Genomic DNA, 12,981 nt, shown 5'->3' with positions numbered 1-12,981 from the left:
GCAGCAAAGTCAGACCAAAACAGAAGTTGGGTGCAAAGTCCTCCGGGACGTTACACATCCACTGATGAATATCTCCAAAGCCTTGGGAATAAACTGGGTCACCATTTTTCACCATTTTGGAGTGCTGCCTCATTTTTTGGAGATTATATATATATTCATATACATATTTTAGGTGCATAATAGAGCCTTCCAACTTTTGAACTTTGCATGGTTTTATACATTATATATATATATATATATATATATATATATATATATATATATATATATATATATATATATATATATAAAAATGACAAAAAAGGGCAGCACTCCAGAAAGTAAAAGATGAAAAAAATCTTTAATTACCCACATGGGACAGGCGACGTTTCGGCTCAATGTGTGAACTTTTTTGTTTCTGCATATATATATATACACACACACATTGTAAGTGCATTAAAAAGCCTTCCAACTTTTGGAACTCTGCATTGTTATATATATATATATACACACACACCAATAAAATAGTAGCAGCAACCCCTACAAGTGCTGTACACTTTGCAGACAGTGCAGTGAAGGTGTCTCCTCGAGAGATAACACAAAGCTAAGCCTAACTGCACCACCCCCAACACCCCCCCCCCTCCCCATGTGTCCTATAGATCACTTGTCACAAGTTGCCTTTGCACTTAGTTTCCTGCCCCTCCATATGCATAGCCCCTAGCCCCATGTTCTTGAATCCCCCCATGTGCCTCCCACAAACCCCCTTCCAACCCCAGCACAAAACCGCCCATTCAATGCAAAACCAGACATCACCCAATGCACAACAGTAACTCTTTAATATCCCCCCCTCTTGCATTCCTTCCAATTAATCTCCCGGCAGCCCCAGAGGTGAAAGAGGGAGAACTTTCCTAAAGCCTCTGCTACACTGTGTCCACGGCGGAGCCTTCCCTCGGCTACAATGTATCCAGTGCGGCTTCCTCTTCTCACTATTTACTAACAACTTTCCAGGGCTGAGCCCCAGAGCAGAGGAGGCGGCGGCGGCGGCAACAACAACCTGTGCCTCCTGTGCCTCCTGCACTGTACACAATGCAACTTGGAAATGAACTGGAGCAAGGGGGCAGGGATGGAGCCTGTGTGTAGTCCTCCTCCTCCTCCTCCCCCTCCCCTGTCTTGCTGTCTGTAGATGGGAGGTTACTATGTCTTTAAGCCTGTGTGCAGTTGAGGGTGGTGCCTTTCTCTGCTTAAGGCTCCTTTGATATTAATAGTGTTGGTGTCTTGCAACTGACGTAATGCTTGCACTGAGGTCCTGACAAGCGATAACATTTCTGATAAAGAACTCATCTTTGCTGCAATCTACAGCCTGGGATCTAATATTAAACCCAGAGCATCCATTACCCTGCCTCTCTCTCTCTGCTTCTCTTCCCCCACCACCACCACCACCACCACCACCTCCTCCTCCTTCTTCTTCTCCTAAGCCCCCCACTCCTTGTTCCTGTCTGTGTCTCTGCACTCAGACATACACACTGGGGGGGAACAGGAAACCTATTCTTCCCCCCACCCCAAAAAAATTAATCAGAGATCAACTCTGCAAACAACAAGGAAGCGGTTCATGGCTCGAGCTAGATCTCCACCATCTTCCACATTGCTGCTGAGGTTATTGCAGATCAATCAACAGGTAAGAGGAGGGGGGGACCTAGAAATCCAGCAAAGCGATCATCAGTGCAGAGAAGGAAGCAGCAGCAGCTTGCATTTGCTTCCAGGCTGTCTCTGGCTGTCTCTAGCACTCTCTCTCTCTCTCTGTCTCTTCCTTGCTCTCTCTTATTTCATGCATGGTGTGAGCTCCAGGGCTGCCTGCAGAATGTGGGTGTCTGAACCCAAACAAGTGACTTTTATATTTTTTTAGCAATACATCAGGGAAAGAGAGAGAGGAGGGTGCCAAATCCTTCTCATGTTTCAAGTGCATGGGAGATTTCCTTTTTTTTTTTTTTTTTTTCTTGCATGGTGGGTCGTCAAAAAGAAGCATGAGGCATGGAAATTGGCTACTTCAATCTCCAGTAGCCCTTGGCTTTTTCTGCAGTAGTCCTGGTCCAATCTCCAGGAGCCCCCCTCGTCTGCTCCAGGAAGGGGTCAAGTTCACACACAGGAGGAGATAACAGCAACCAAAGACTTTTGGCTTATTTTTATTAATATATTTTCTTTTGTTGTTGTTGTTGTTTTTTATGTTTTTATTTGTGGTGGTTCCATTTAAAAGTAACTTCCCGGTCAAATTTTATATATATATATATTTTTTTAACTTCTTAAAGGAACAAGCCTCCTCCTGTTTTTTCATCAGTTCGCCATGGATGTGATTTTTATTTTTATTTTTTTTACCTAAATATTTTTAATTTCACTTTTGGTTGTGGCGCCGCCGTGGTGTGATCATGAGGAGCAGGGTGACCAAGGGACAATGATCAGCAGTAGTAAGTTGTGTCAAACTTTTATTTTATTTTTTTATTGATGGCACGTGGGGAGGGGATGGGGTGATCTGGATGTGTACGTTTTGGTATTTTTGATTTTTTTTGCTTTTATGTAGGTTTCTATCAAGTGATGACTTTTTGAAACTTTTTTTAATTTTCTTTTGTGTGTGGCATGTGACATTGTGAATGAATGGAAAATCTGAAGTTACTTTTAAACTTGTTGTAAATTATTTTTTTGTCGTTGATATGGGCAGATTGCGTCTCCCTGGCAATCTGGAAGAAACTGCGCACAACTTGAAATGACTCATTACCCTTTTTTTCTTCTCAATCCCTTCTTCTGATCATAAAGGGAGGTCTGGAAGATCTGAATGAATGTTGGCTCTACCTGTACACGTCTGTGATTTATTTATAAGGTAAAACTAGACAGTATGGGCAAATCAAGCCATTAGGCCTTGGTGTCATTGGCATGCCTGTGTCAGATTGCAAACCGCCGTTCCTTTCATAGTGGGTCCTCGGTGTGTGTGTCTGAACAGTTGGAAAAGTGTTGAAAAGTTAGATACTGCTCAACAGGATGAAGTTTTGCATTGGGCTGAGGAGCAGGATGCTAAGGTGGACCCAGAAACTCCGACCACTCTACTTCAGAATAGTTTCTATCTCTTCTGATGTAGCAGAGTTGATTTTTTTTATTTTATTTTTTTCAATTGCCACCATGTTATCTGTGGATTTCTGGTAAAACCTGAGTAATGGTAACCCATGACGTTATGACGGTGTACAGACCAAACAAATGACAGGTTCAGCTCTGCTGCATCTGTACACTTGTGCTGTGAAAGGAGCTGAGGTCAGGAAGATGGAAGGCAGCATTCCTTTGGGGACCTGGATGGAAACTGTAAATAGGAGTAAATCACGCCGAACCAGTCTTTATTTCATCAGGTTGACAAAAAAAGGCAGAACGAAAAAAAAAAAAAAAAGTGTCAGGAAACTCTTAATCACTGTGTCAGTTTTTATGGCCTGCGTTGTATAACTCTGCTGCTCTTCTGCATTCAGGTGGTAGAGAAATTTCGGAAGCATCAAGAGTAGTGTTTTAGGTCAAAGGGCGTCCTAGTATTATGGAGGGTAGTGTTTGGATGGACTTTGTTACAAAATGGTGTAAATATGAGCGTCCCAGATGTGCAGATGTAGCAGGGCTAAACCTGATGGTTAATGCGTTTAAGTAAACAATGGCGAGAAAATATGAATTGAGTTTTTCAATGGATTTCGTCCCGAGATAACACTGTGATATATGTAATCTGAGTCAGGCTACATCTGTATTTTGTATGTGACTTTGTGCGTGTATGATACCTGTAGCCTTATGTAAATCCAACAATAACGACTTGGGTGTTGGAAATGACAACCCTATGACAAACTCGGCTCTGCTACGCCTGCAATATAACATATACATCTCTACACGCTGAAGGAAGTGTTTGCCTGTACACACAGGTTAATTATCCGGGATGTTGTGTAAATAGACATCATCAACTATTTCCTGCAACCACTGATGATGACGATGATGTCCTGGAGGTGATAGTAACCTTTTTGATTTACTTTCCAGTTCTTCTCACTTTCTGACGTGGCCAGTGAAGACACCATCTCTTCAGACTTATCTTTGTCTGGAGTGTTTTTTTTTTTTTGACACCTATAAGTGGTGTCTAGCATGACCTTGGGGTCTAGTAGTGAGGCCTAACTAGGGTTAAAATGCCACCTGAGACCTAGTGGAGGGTCTAACTGGGAAGGAGATGCAAACATTCCAAAAAGTGTAATTCCATTTTCAAAAAAAAAATGGCAAGCCATAATGTTTGTGGAAAACATAAGCAGCACCAATGACCTGGCGAAGAGACGTATATTAAAAGCAAACATGGAGAAATTGGTAGTAAAAAAAAAAAAAAGAAAAGAAATAAGAAATAAATAAAAAGAATCCCATCCCCTTATACAGGGATGTAGTTTGATTAAGATATTCTGCATGAGCGTAAAATGAATCCATTCATTCAATCAACTGACAACTTTCCAATCTCTGTTTGCCTTTGCTTAATTTACTTTCCACAGGACAGCTATTGTGGCAGCCTGGATTCAGACTTTTTTTTGGCAGACACGGACGACTGTAAACGCAGACGTTTCTGTCCCAAATATTACACCTCACAAGTCAAATTGGAGTTTAGAACACTAGACAGATACTTTAACATAAAACACGTTACATTTTCCATAGGCTGATCTTGTGGGGGGGGGGGGGTGGGGGGGGTGGGGGGGGGGGCTCTCTGGGGCTCCTGTCTGGGTTTTGTGTTCCTGCTTTAGTCAATCTGATGTGGAGAGTGCTCCACTGGCAGTAAAGTGGTTAACTTTTCCCCTATTGACATTCCATTGTCTAATAAATAAATAACCAAATAATGTAAATAAATAAATAAAAAATAAAAAATGGCCTCAAATAGAGATTTTTGGGGTAGGTCACCCGCCTCTTCATCAACCTAATCTTAATTCTACACCTGGATACTTTTTTTTTTGGGGAGAAATTAATTATTCTTTGTGTCTTCATCATTCACAGTTTATTAACTTTTGGGTATTTTTAATTGTATATATTGGGGTATTCCCGTTAGGTTCACTCACACATTGCGGGCCTATTTGCTTTCGCTCTTCTACTCCATGACGATAGCTATAGACTAATAGTTTTATTGTAGCGCTTCCACGTAGCCTAGAATGACCATGGTGGTTCCCTCTCTGTAGGACCTCCGGCACACACGACCGTATCCATTTTGCAGATACCGGTCGTGAGCATTCCGCAATTTTCTCACCCCCATCCCTAAAACAGCAAATTCTTGTCCCACAAAACATACAAAAGTTGAATTTGCGGAACCACCACACGGATGACATTTTTTGCAGACCCTTAGAAATGAATGGGTCCGCGTGCGATCTGCCAAAAATGCTCGTCGGACATGGAGCAAAACTAAGGTTGTGTGCATGAGGCCTAAATAAGTGTTGATGCAAGGCTGGAGAGTAATGACGTCTCGTCCTACAGCTCAATGAATGGAAGGACCTACCCCCCCCCCTCCTTCCCCCCTCTAAATTCTTAATGGCTTTTTATAAATAGACCATTTTGGATGTATACGAGTATCAACCATTGCAATGATGTATAGTCCAGCTGTGTCTAGGAATCGACCCGTTTCCTCTTTTTGTGTTTTTTTATTTTTATTTTATAACTATTTTATTTCTACCCATGTATTCTATTTACCCTGGTCGTCTAGTGTCAGGTCACCCCTGGGTGTTAGTATTGACAGGGGTCTGTAGTATTTGGGATTTCCGTATCCAGTTGTAAAGCTGTGAATAAACAGTGTTGGGGAGGAGGGAGGGGACGGTTAGTATTGTAACTTTTTATGTAATGTGTGTTCCATTGGAGCTTACTGGGAATCCGCTGGATGAAAGAACAGTGTTCTTTATGTGGCTTGTATCTATCGTCTATAATGCTGCTGTGTTGTAGGAGACAGGAATGAGGTGTAATGAAAAGTTACAAATTCAGAGTTTATTTAGGGCAGTTTTTGGTTTATTTTTGCAGGCACTGTTTAGCTAAATCCTTTTTTTTTATTTTTTCTGACTCTTGTAAAATAAATCAATGGCTTCTTTTGTACTTTAGATTTAATAATGGCATCCTTGACGGTCTGTCTGTGACCAGACACACACAGCGGTGGGCATTTTTAAAACCTTTCTTTCTCTTTCCTGTACTCCAGCAGACTGCGTCCCTGCTTTAATCCAAGAAATCAGTAATGCCAGACTGAGGTGTGCTTCAGTATGAGCCATAATGTTTGGGGTTGGGGGGGTCTTTAATAAGGTTAAATATGGGATGGGTGGAAGACACGTGACATGTTTAAATGACCTTGAGGATTTCGATTTATTTATTTTTTTATTAAAAAGTTTTTAATATACCGGTATTTTTATTATCTTTTACCTTTATATAATGTGCAGTAGGTGTTATTTTTTTTATTCTTTTTTATTCTTTTTTTGATGGAGAGAATTTTTTAAAATAAATCATAACAATCAACTTACAGTTACGACCCGAAAGACTCTATTATTACCAGTTTTTATTCTCTTTAGTACCATGCATAGGAATTTACCAGTTACAAGATACTAATGATGTATGTATCGGTCCAAAGTACAGCGCACAGTGGGGACTGGGCAAGGGTTATATTTTCCACCCCCACTGCACTGACTAAAAAAAAGAATCATAATGATACTTTTGTATAGTTTTTATGTAGTTTTATATAGTGCGTCTGGACATGTACAGTACATTTTTTTTTTTCTGTAAGCTCCTATATCGGCCCAGTAGGCGTCTGAACAAGTGAATTTCTCTTTTACCGACATACTATATGCTACTCCTGGTTATGATTAACCATTGCAGTATAATGTGCCTTCTATGAGAAATGTCCGTGAACAGCCAAAGTGAGCGCCCGGCAAATAAGACCCATGAGTCGTGTATCTTATTAATAACAGGGGTACATGTGCTGTATACTGTATGCGTCTGAAGAGTCGGCCGTGGTGGGCTGGATAGCTTGATTTATTAATTGGCCCTATTTTTGGGTAGGAAACACCAGAATGAGCAGTAGACAGACATATCTAGGGTAAAAAAAGCAGGATTTATTTAATTATTTTTTTTACTTTACTTGCTTAAAGCAACATGAGCCACCAAACAAAAGTCTGGGAAATATTAGACTATCGATAGAGTTTTAGATCTATGTATATCCTGCTGAATTCTGGTAGAAAGTTCTCTTTGCTCCCAGTGATGGCCGACGCATAATGAGATGCAAAAGCCAATTTTATTGGAACATCTTTTAACGTCTGCATTTCTCGTTCAAAGTTGTAAAACTGATTTTAGTTTTACATTCAGAAGTGGTTTTAGAAATAAAATTACCTTTTTTGATTTTTGATATTTTTAATTTTTTGCCTCCTAATCGTAAACCCAGATTGTACTCCTCCTATAGACAGAAGGTGTGTGAAGGGGCAGGAGGAAGGACGTTTCTACAGGTGTTCCCAACTCCGAGGTGGAAGTGGAGGCATGCTAATTTCTCTTGTGGATGGATGAATGATGGATAGACTAATTTTGCCTATAGCCTTGCAATTACTATTGCTTTAGACTGTGAAGGGTGTTATATGCCGACAGATAGATAGCTAGAAGATATACCTCTCACATCAGTCTCCTATACAGTATAGCCATCTGACCTTGCAGGTAACTAAGGGGGAGCAACTGGGCTGTATGCTGGATGGCTACTCCAACAAGGACATGTAAATACAGGGCTAGCATGGCAAACTTCAGCTTTGTCCCGGGTGACTGTAGTATTATTACTATTATTATTATTATTTTCACTTTACAGGTGAAACTCGAAAAATTAGAATATCGTGCAAAGTTTATTTATTTCAGTAATGTTGTAAAACTAACATATGACATAGACTCATACCTGCAAAGCGCGATATTTCAAGCCTTTATTTGTTATAATTTGGATGATTATGGCTTACAGTTTATGAAACCCCAAAGTTTCAATTTTGAGGTCCCCTTTGCTCAGGGGGTATGGATTAATTAGCTGACTAGAGTGTGATACTTTGAGCCTAGAATATTGAACCATTTCACAAAATTCTAATTTTAAGTTGCATTACTGAAATAAATGAACTTTTGCACGATATTCTAATTTTTCGAGTTTCACCTTTATATAACAATACTACATTGCGCAGCGTTTTACAGACATTAGCATCGCTCTGTGGGGCTCACTATCTAACGTCCCTATCAGAAAGTCTTTGGAGTGGGAGAGGAAACCGGAGAACCCGGAGGAAACCCACGCAATTAGCTACGGCTCTTTTCTGTGAATCTGTCTGCCCAGCTATCCAGGTGCATGGCTATATGGGGTGCTGTAATAGTAGCCACACCTGGGCCCTAGAGCTTGAGGGGGCCCAAATGTCCCTCTGCCATATAAGACACCAGTATTATAAATGACACATGGCAGATTTTGCTTTGAGGCCCAATATCTATCTATCTATCTATCTACATAAGTATTTATCACATATGTATCTATTTCGTATCTATCTTCTTACTTCATATCTATCTCCTATTTGTTTATCTAGCTACCTACCTACTTCATATCTATCTACTGTATCTATCTTCTATCTATCTACTTCATATCTATCTCTACCTATCTACTTCATATCTATCTACTATCTATCTATATCCTATCTATCTACCTTTGCAGTTCTGTAATTTCTCATTTTTATGCAGGACGTAACACACATCAGACGTGTTATTCTATAAATCCTTCCAAATTTATCTTTCAGTCGTTTCATTTAGTTTTGTTAATTGATGCTCCCTGCAAGGAAATTATTTATTCAGTTCATACGGAGAAATGACTGACGCGTTTCACCGTGTTCATGGATTACGTGTATTTATGGTCCACCCCAGGACAATGCCTACTTCTTAGGTGCTTACAACATTATGTTCTACCTCTAGGCCTATCCTATAGCAGAATTGGCATCTCAGATTAGCAACCAAAGAATGCAAGGAAACACTTTGGCCGTTGCCAGTTTTTTTTTCTCCAGGTTAGGCACTCCACCCAGCGTGATGCCTCACCCTTCTTGCAAAACTATAGTTCAATCGCACATAACGTTTTCGTTGATTTTTTTTGTTTTGTTTTTAAGTAACCCTCCCTCTGGTTTAAGTTCAATAAGTGTTTGATCCTATCCGATAACTTAAAGTCTATGTACAGTAGATTTCCTTCATGTCTGCTGGGTTAGTAAACCCCAAAATAATACAGAAAACTGCCTTCTATGGCAAGTGACATGATGCAATATAGTCTTACATATGTGATGGGAAGTGGTGAAATTGAACCCCTTCAACAGTGAAGTCTTCGAGCCGATAAAAGACAGACATATCATTATGTGTTATTATTCTTTTAGTTGTCTTTTCAGCATTTTATACATATCGGTTGCTATGATATCAGTACACTGGTATTAACATTACTTAACAGAAAACTGGACTGACAGGCTTTGATGTTCCCGCTGAGAACTGTGTCGCTTTTGACTGAAAATGGGGCTTGTATCATTTTATTACAGACTGGAGAACATTCTTGGTTTTCAGGGAATTAGAGATGTCTTACTGGGCTTGGTTTTCATTGAATCCATGCCATACACATTTTATTATTACATACATCTGTAGCCTTGTGAAATCTATTATCCAGATAGAATAGGTACAGACAAAGATAAGAATGTGGCTGCTTTCGGCAGCTACCTGACACTAGCACACACCAAACTACTTATGACAGGGGCTCATAGTGATTTTTCATTTCATTTTCATGATGTTTTCCCACTTTGTTAACATTGCACAACCTTTGGAGACCACATCCGGACCATCCTACAAGTAGCCCTATCTTTTCAGGGCCCCCATAGAAGCCGCATAGGATGAATTGTATAAATGATGTTTCGGTCAATTGAAATGTGGCCCCTCCTTCGTAAATCATTTAGAAAGTGATTGTCAGAAGACTTGAGGTACATGTTTGCCTTTGCATGTGTGTATAGATAGGATTTCTGCTCCTGTGTTGTAGACTATTTGCTTAGACCAATCTAGGTGGCAGTGATTAATATGTACAGAATCTAATCCCCTTGGATTAGCTACTATTTGCTTGTCTCTTTGTTTTTGGATTAGCCTTTATAACTTTTTTGATGACCCTTGGCCAAATAATAATGTAGGACAGGACAAATTCCTGGTGCCAGGCCGCTCACCTTACATTGACAGGGTCATTTTTGAGAATTTCATTTGTTATATAGATGTTGCTGTGCTTGTCGTAATCTCAATATGACATCTCAGTATGTTCTCTGTGGTTATCTAAAAGGCTCCAGGTTACCTTTACTCAATGCGAAGCAGGTCAATGACCTATTTAACTCTGTCCTGTCTGACATATTCTCTGGAGTTTTTAAAGATCCTTTCTAGCTTCCAAAGTCCAGAAGATTGTCTATCCCTTAGATCTTCTACTTGCAGTTTTTAGGGTTTCTTTGCCTCATTTTATTTTATTTTTGCTCATTTTATTCTTCAGTTTTCATTTTTGCCCTAGATGGATATAAAACTTTTAAAAAATAGACCATAGATGACCCCATTACAAAAACGGGGCAAGTACCCACCCAAAAATTTGGAACAAGATAACGGGCCACCTAATCAAATAACTTGGTACAAGCTGCCGAGTATACCCAGCGAAAAAAAACTGAAAACGGAGCTCACACAGTACCATTATAAAAATATGTACATTTTATTATAACATAATTAAAAATTTGTATAATAAGCCAGTAAAAAGTGAAGGAAAGTGACAGAAAAGACGCCACCCTGGCCCTGTACACACATCAATGAAGTAATAGCCGTATCTTAATACAATGTAATTACAACATACTGTATTTGAATAATATTGAGTAAGTTATTCATATAAGAGATGAGTCTCAGTAACACTGACCGTATTGCCCAAGTGTTAAAAATTCTACCACAAAAGAATGACTTAGCTGGGGTGAGTACAGAGTGATCACCAGGTATAAAAAATAACATTAGACTGGTACCAGCAAAGCTAGAAAGAGGAGACTCACCTAAAATTGGTAGTGTGCAATACCAACCAGGATGGCGCTACCCCGACGCGCGTTTCGGCGTATTTTTATAATGGGACTGTGTGAGCTCCTAAATAGATATAACTATTCCCTGAGAACATTCAATCAGCAGGCTTTGGACAGTTGCACATGGCAAGGAGGCAATATCTGTTTCATATCACATTGTGTTTAGCTCACATTAGTCAATTTAAACATGGTCATTCATGGTCATAATTTTTGGGGAATTGAAAGGTCACCAAATGCATATGCATCTATATATTCAGATATTTCAAGTTGACCACTGTTTTAACATCTACTGGGGTCTTTAGAACCTTCATAAACATCAAAAGGATATGGCTCTAAATAATGACCATAACAATTTTCCACGTCCATTCGACACCAAGATACTGGGAATTTTGTAGCCTTGCTTCATTATGTATAAATATTGCTACATGTTGCTAGATCTGAACAAAATCAGCTGCTCTCCCCCCCCCCCCCATATTTTTTTTATTTCTATGGTCCCCTTCAGATAGCTTGACGTGTAGGAACGATGACAATCTAGAGATGACCTAATCACAGTACAAGTCGTTTCATAAAACACATTTTATGGAAAAACACTACTGTAGAGCTTAAAGTAGATTCAGAAGGTATGGGAAAGGAAGAGCTTCTACTTATTTATTTTTTTCGGATCAACTTTTGACTGGATCTCGCTTGGACTCAAAAAGTGAAGCCTCGTTTTTTCCAAAAAATGTTGCTTGTAAAACCGTCCTGCTAGGTGTTTGGTGGATGTCCATACTGAGTAGATTTATGCATGTGCTCCCAATGTAATAGAATCTCTTTGAGTTAGACTTTATTTGGGACACAAAGATTTTTTTGGCTCCTCATATTCGGAGATGCTACCGCATATTTATCTTGCCTCTATTTTCTATAATCTGCTTTCACCCTCATGCCTTAGAATTCTTTACTTTCCACTAGTCCTGATGGTTATAGACATAAAATACTGTATTGAAGATGTAAAAAGTTTTCCATACCATTAATTTGAATGACATACATTGTTTATGACTAATGGAAATATTTTTACCTTTTACTTGGTATTGTCATTTACATTTGTAGGCCATATGTCCAGTTTCTGTCTTTGATAAAATGTGCAAGTGTGTTGCGATTATAGTTTTTATTTTTGTGATTGCAAGTCTTGATCATAGCAACTAATTTCTTCATGTATATTGATCCAGTGTTTTTTTATCTATCTATCTATCTATCTATCTATCTATCTATCTATCTATCTATCTATCGATCTATCTATGTGATATCTATGCCAATCTTTAGAAGTTTTATTCTTCCTAACAGAATCCAACTTCAAAATTTATTCTTAGAATTTTCCATGCTTGGCTATTTTTATTTTTATTTTTTTACATTTTTTGTCATCTTAATTGTTTGAACGTTTTCATATGTTTGTCCATCATGAACAGTCTCTTTGTAGTGAAATCGTACATTGTTACCAGGCCTTGTGACTAATTTGTCCTCCTAATTATAGTTTGTGGTTGTAATGGGACCATCCACAAGTAGAATGTATTGCTGCCTATTTTTCTTTTCATCAGGAGGTTGCTTGGTAATGACATTCAGGTTTATATTGGAACAGTAAACTTAAGAATATTTGTTCTACTTGGAACTTCTTATCTGTCTGTCTTTCTACAATCAGACTTGAGTTGTTCTTTAATAGTTTCCTTCGGTTTTGCCCTAAACTGTTTGAAACCACCTCTGTGACGAGAGTTTGCCAGCTCATTGCTTGTGAGAGATTATGTCTGACAGTCTCTGTTATATAATGAACAGGAGTATTGTTTGAACAAAGGTAACATTTGTGATTAGTGGACTTTTTTGGCAGTTGGCGTTCACTCAACTCTAAAACCCGAGTGTGATCTAACCTCAT

General features: G+C 39.1%; 1 protein-coding gene across 4 annotated transcripts in view; it reads left to right on the top strand.

The window, feature by feature from the left end:
- Positions 1 to 1,259: 1,259 nt before the first annotated feature.
- The window catches only part of TRPS1 (transcriptional repressor GATA binding 1), a 279,396-nt gene continuing 267,674 nt past the window's right edge, over positions 1,260 to 12,981 (top strand). For 3 of the 4 annotated variants that reach the window (XM_040432078.1, XM_040432079.1, XM_040432076.1), the window contains exon 1: positions 1,260 to 1,654. The gene's annotated coding sequence lies outside the window, so the exon portion shown is untranslated. Of the gene's footprint in view, positions 1,655 to 2,326; positions 2,439 to 12,981 lie in introns of those variants that run through there. The other variant, XM_040432077.1, reaches the window with a different exon arrangement.

The sequence above is a fragment of the Bufo bufo genome, chromosome 5 (assembly GCF_905171765.1).
Source record: "Bufo bufo chromosome 5, aBufBuf1.1, whole genome shotgun sequence".
NCBI classification, from domain to species: Eukaryota; Metazoa; Chordata; class Amphibia; order Anura; family Bufonidae; genus Bufo; species Bufo bufo.
The sequence above is the reverse complement of the archived record's forward strand: the minus strand, read 5'-3'. Positions and strand labels throughout refer to the sequence as shown.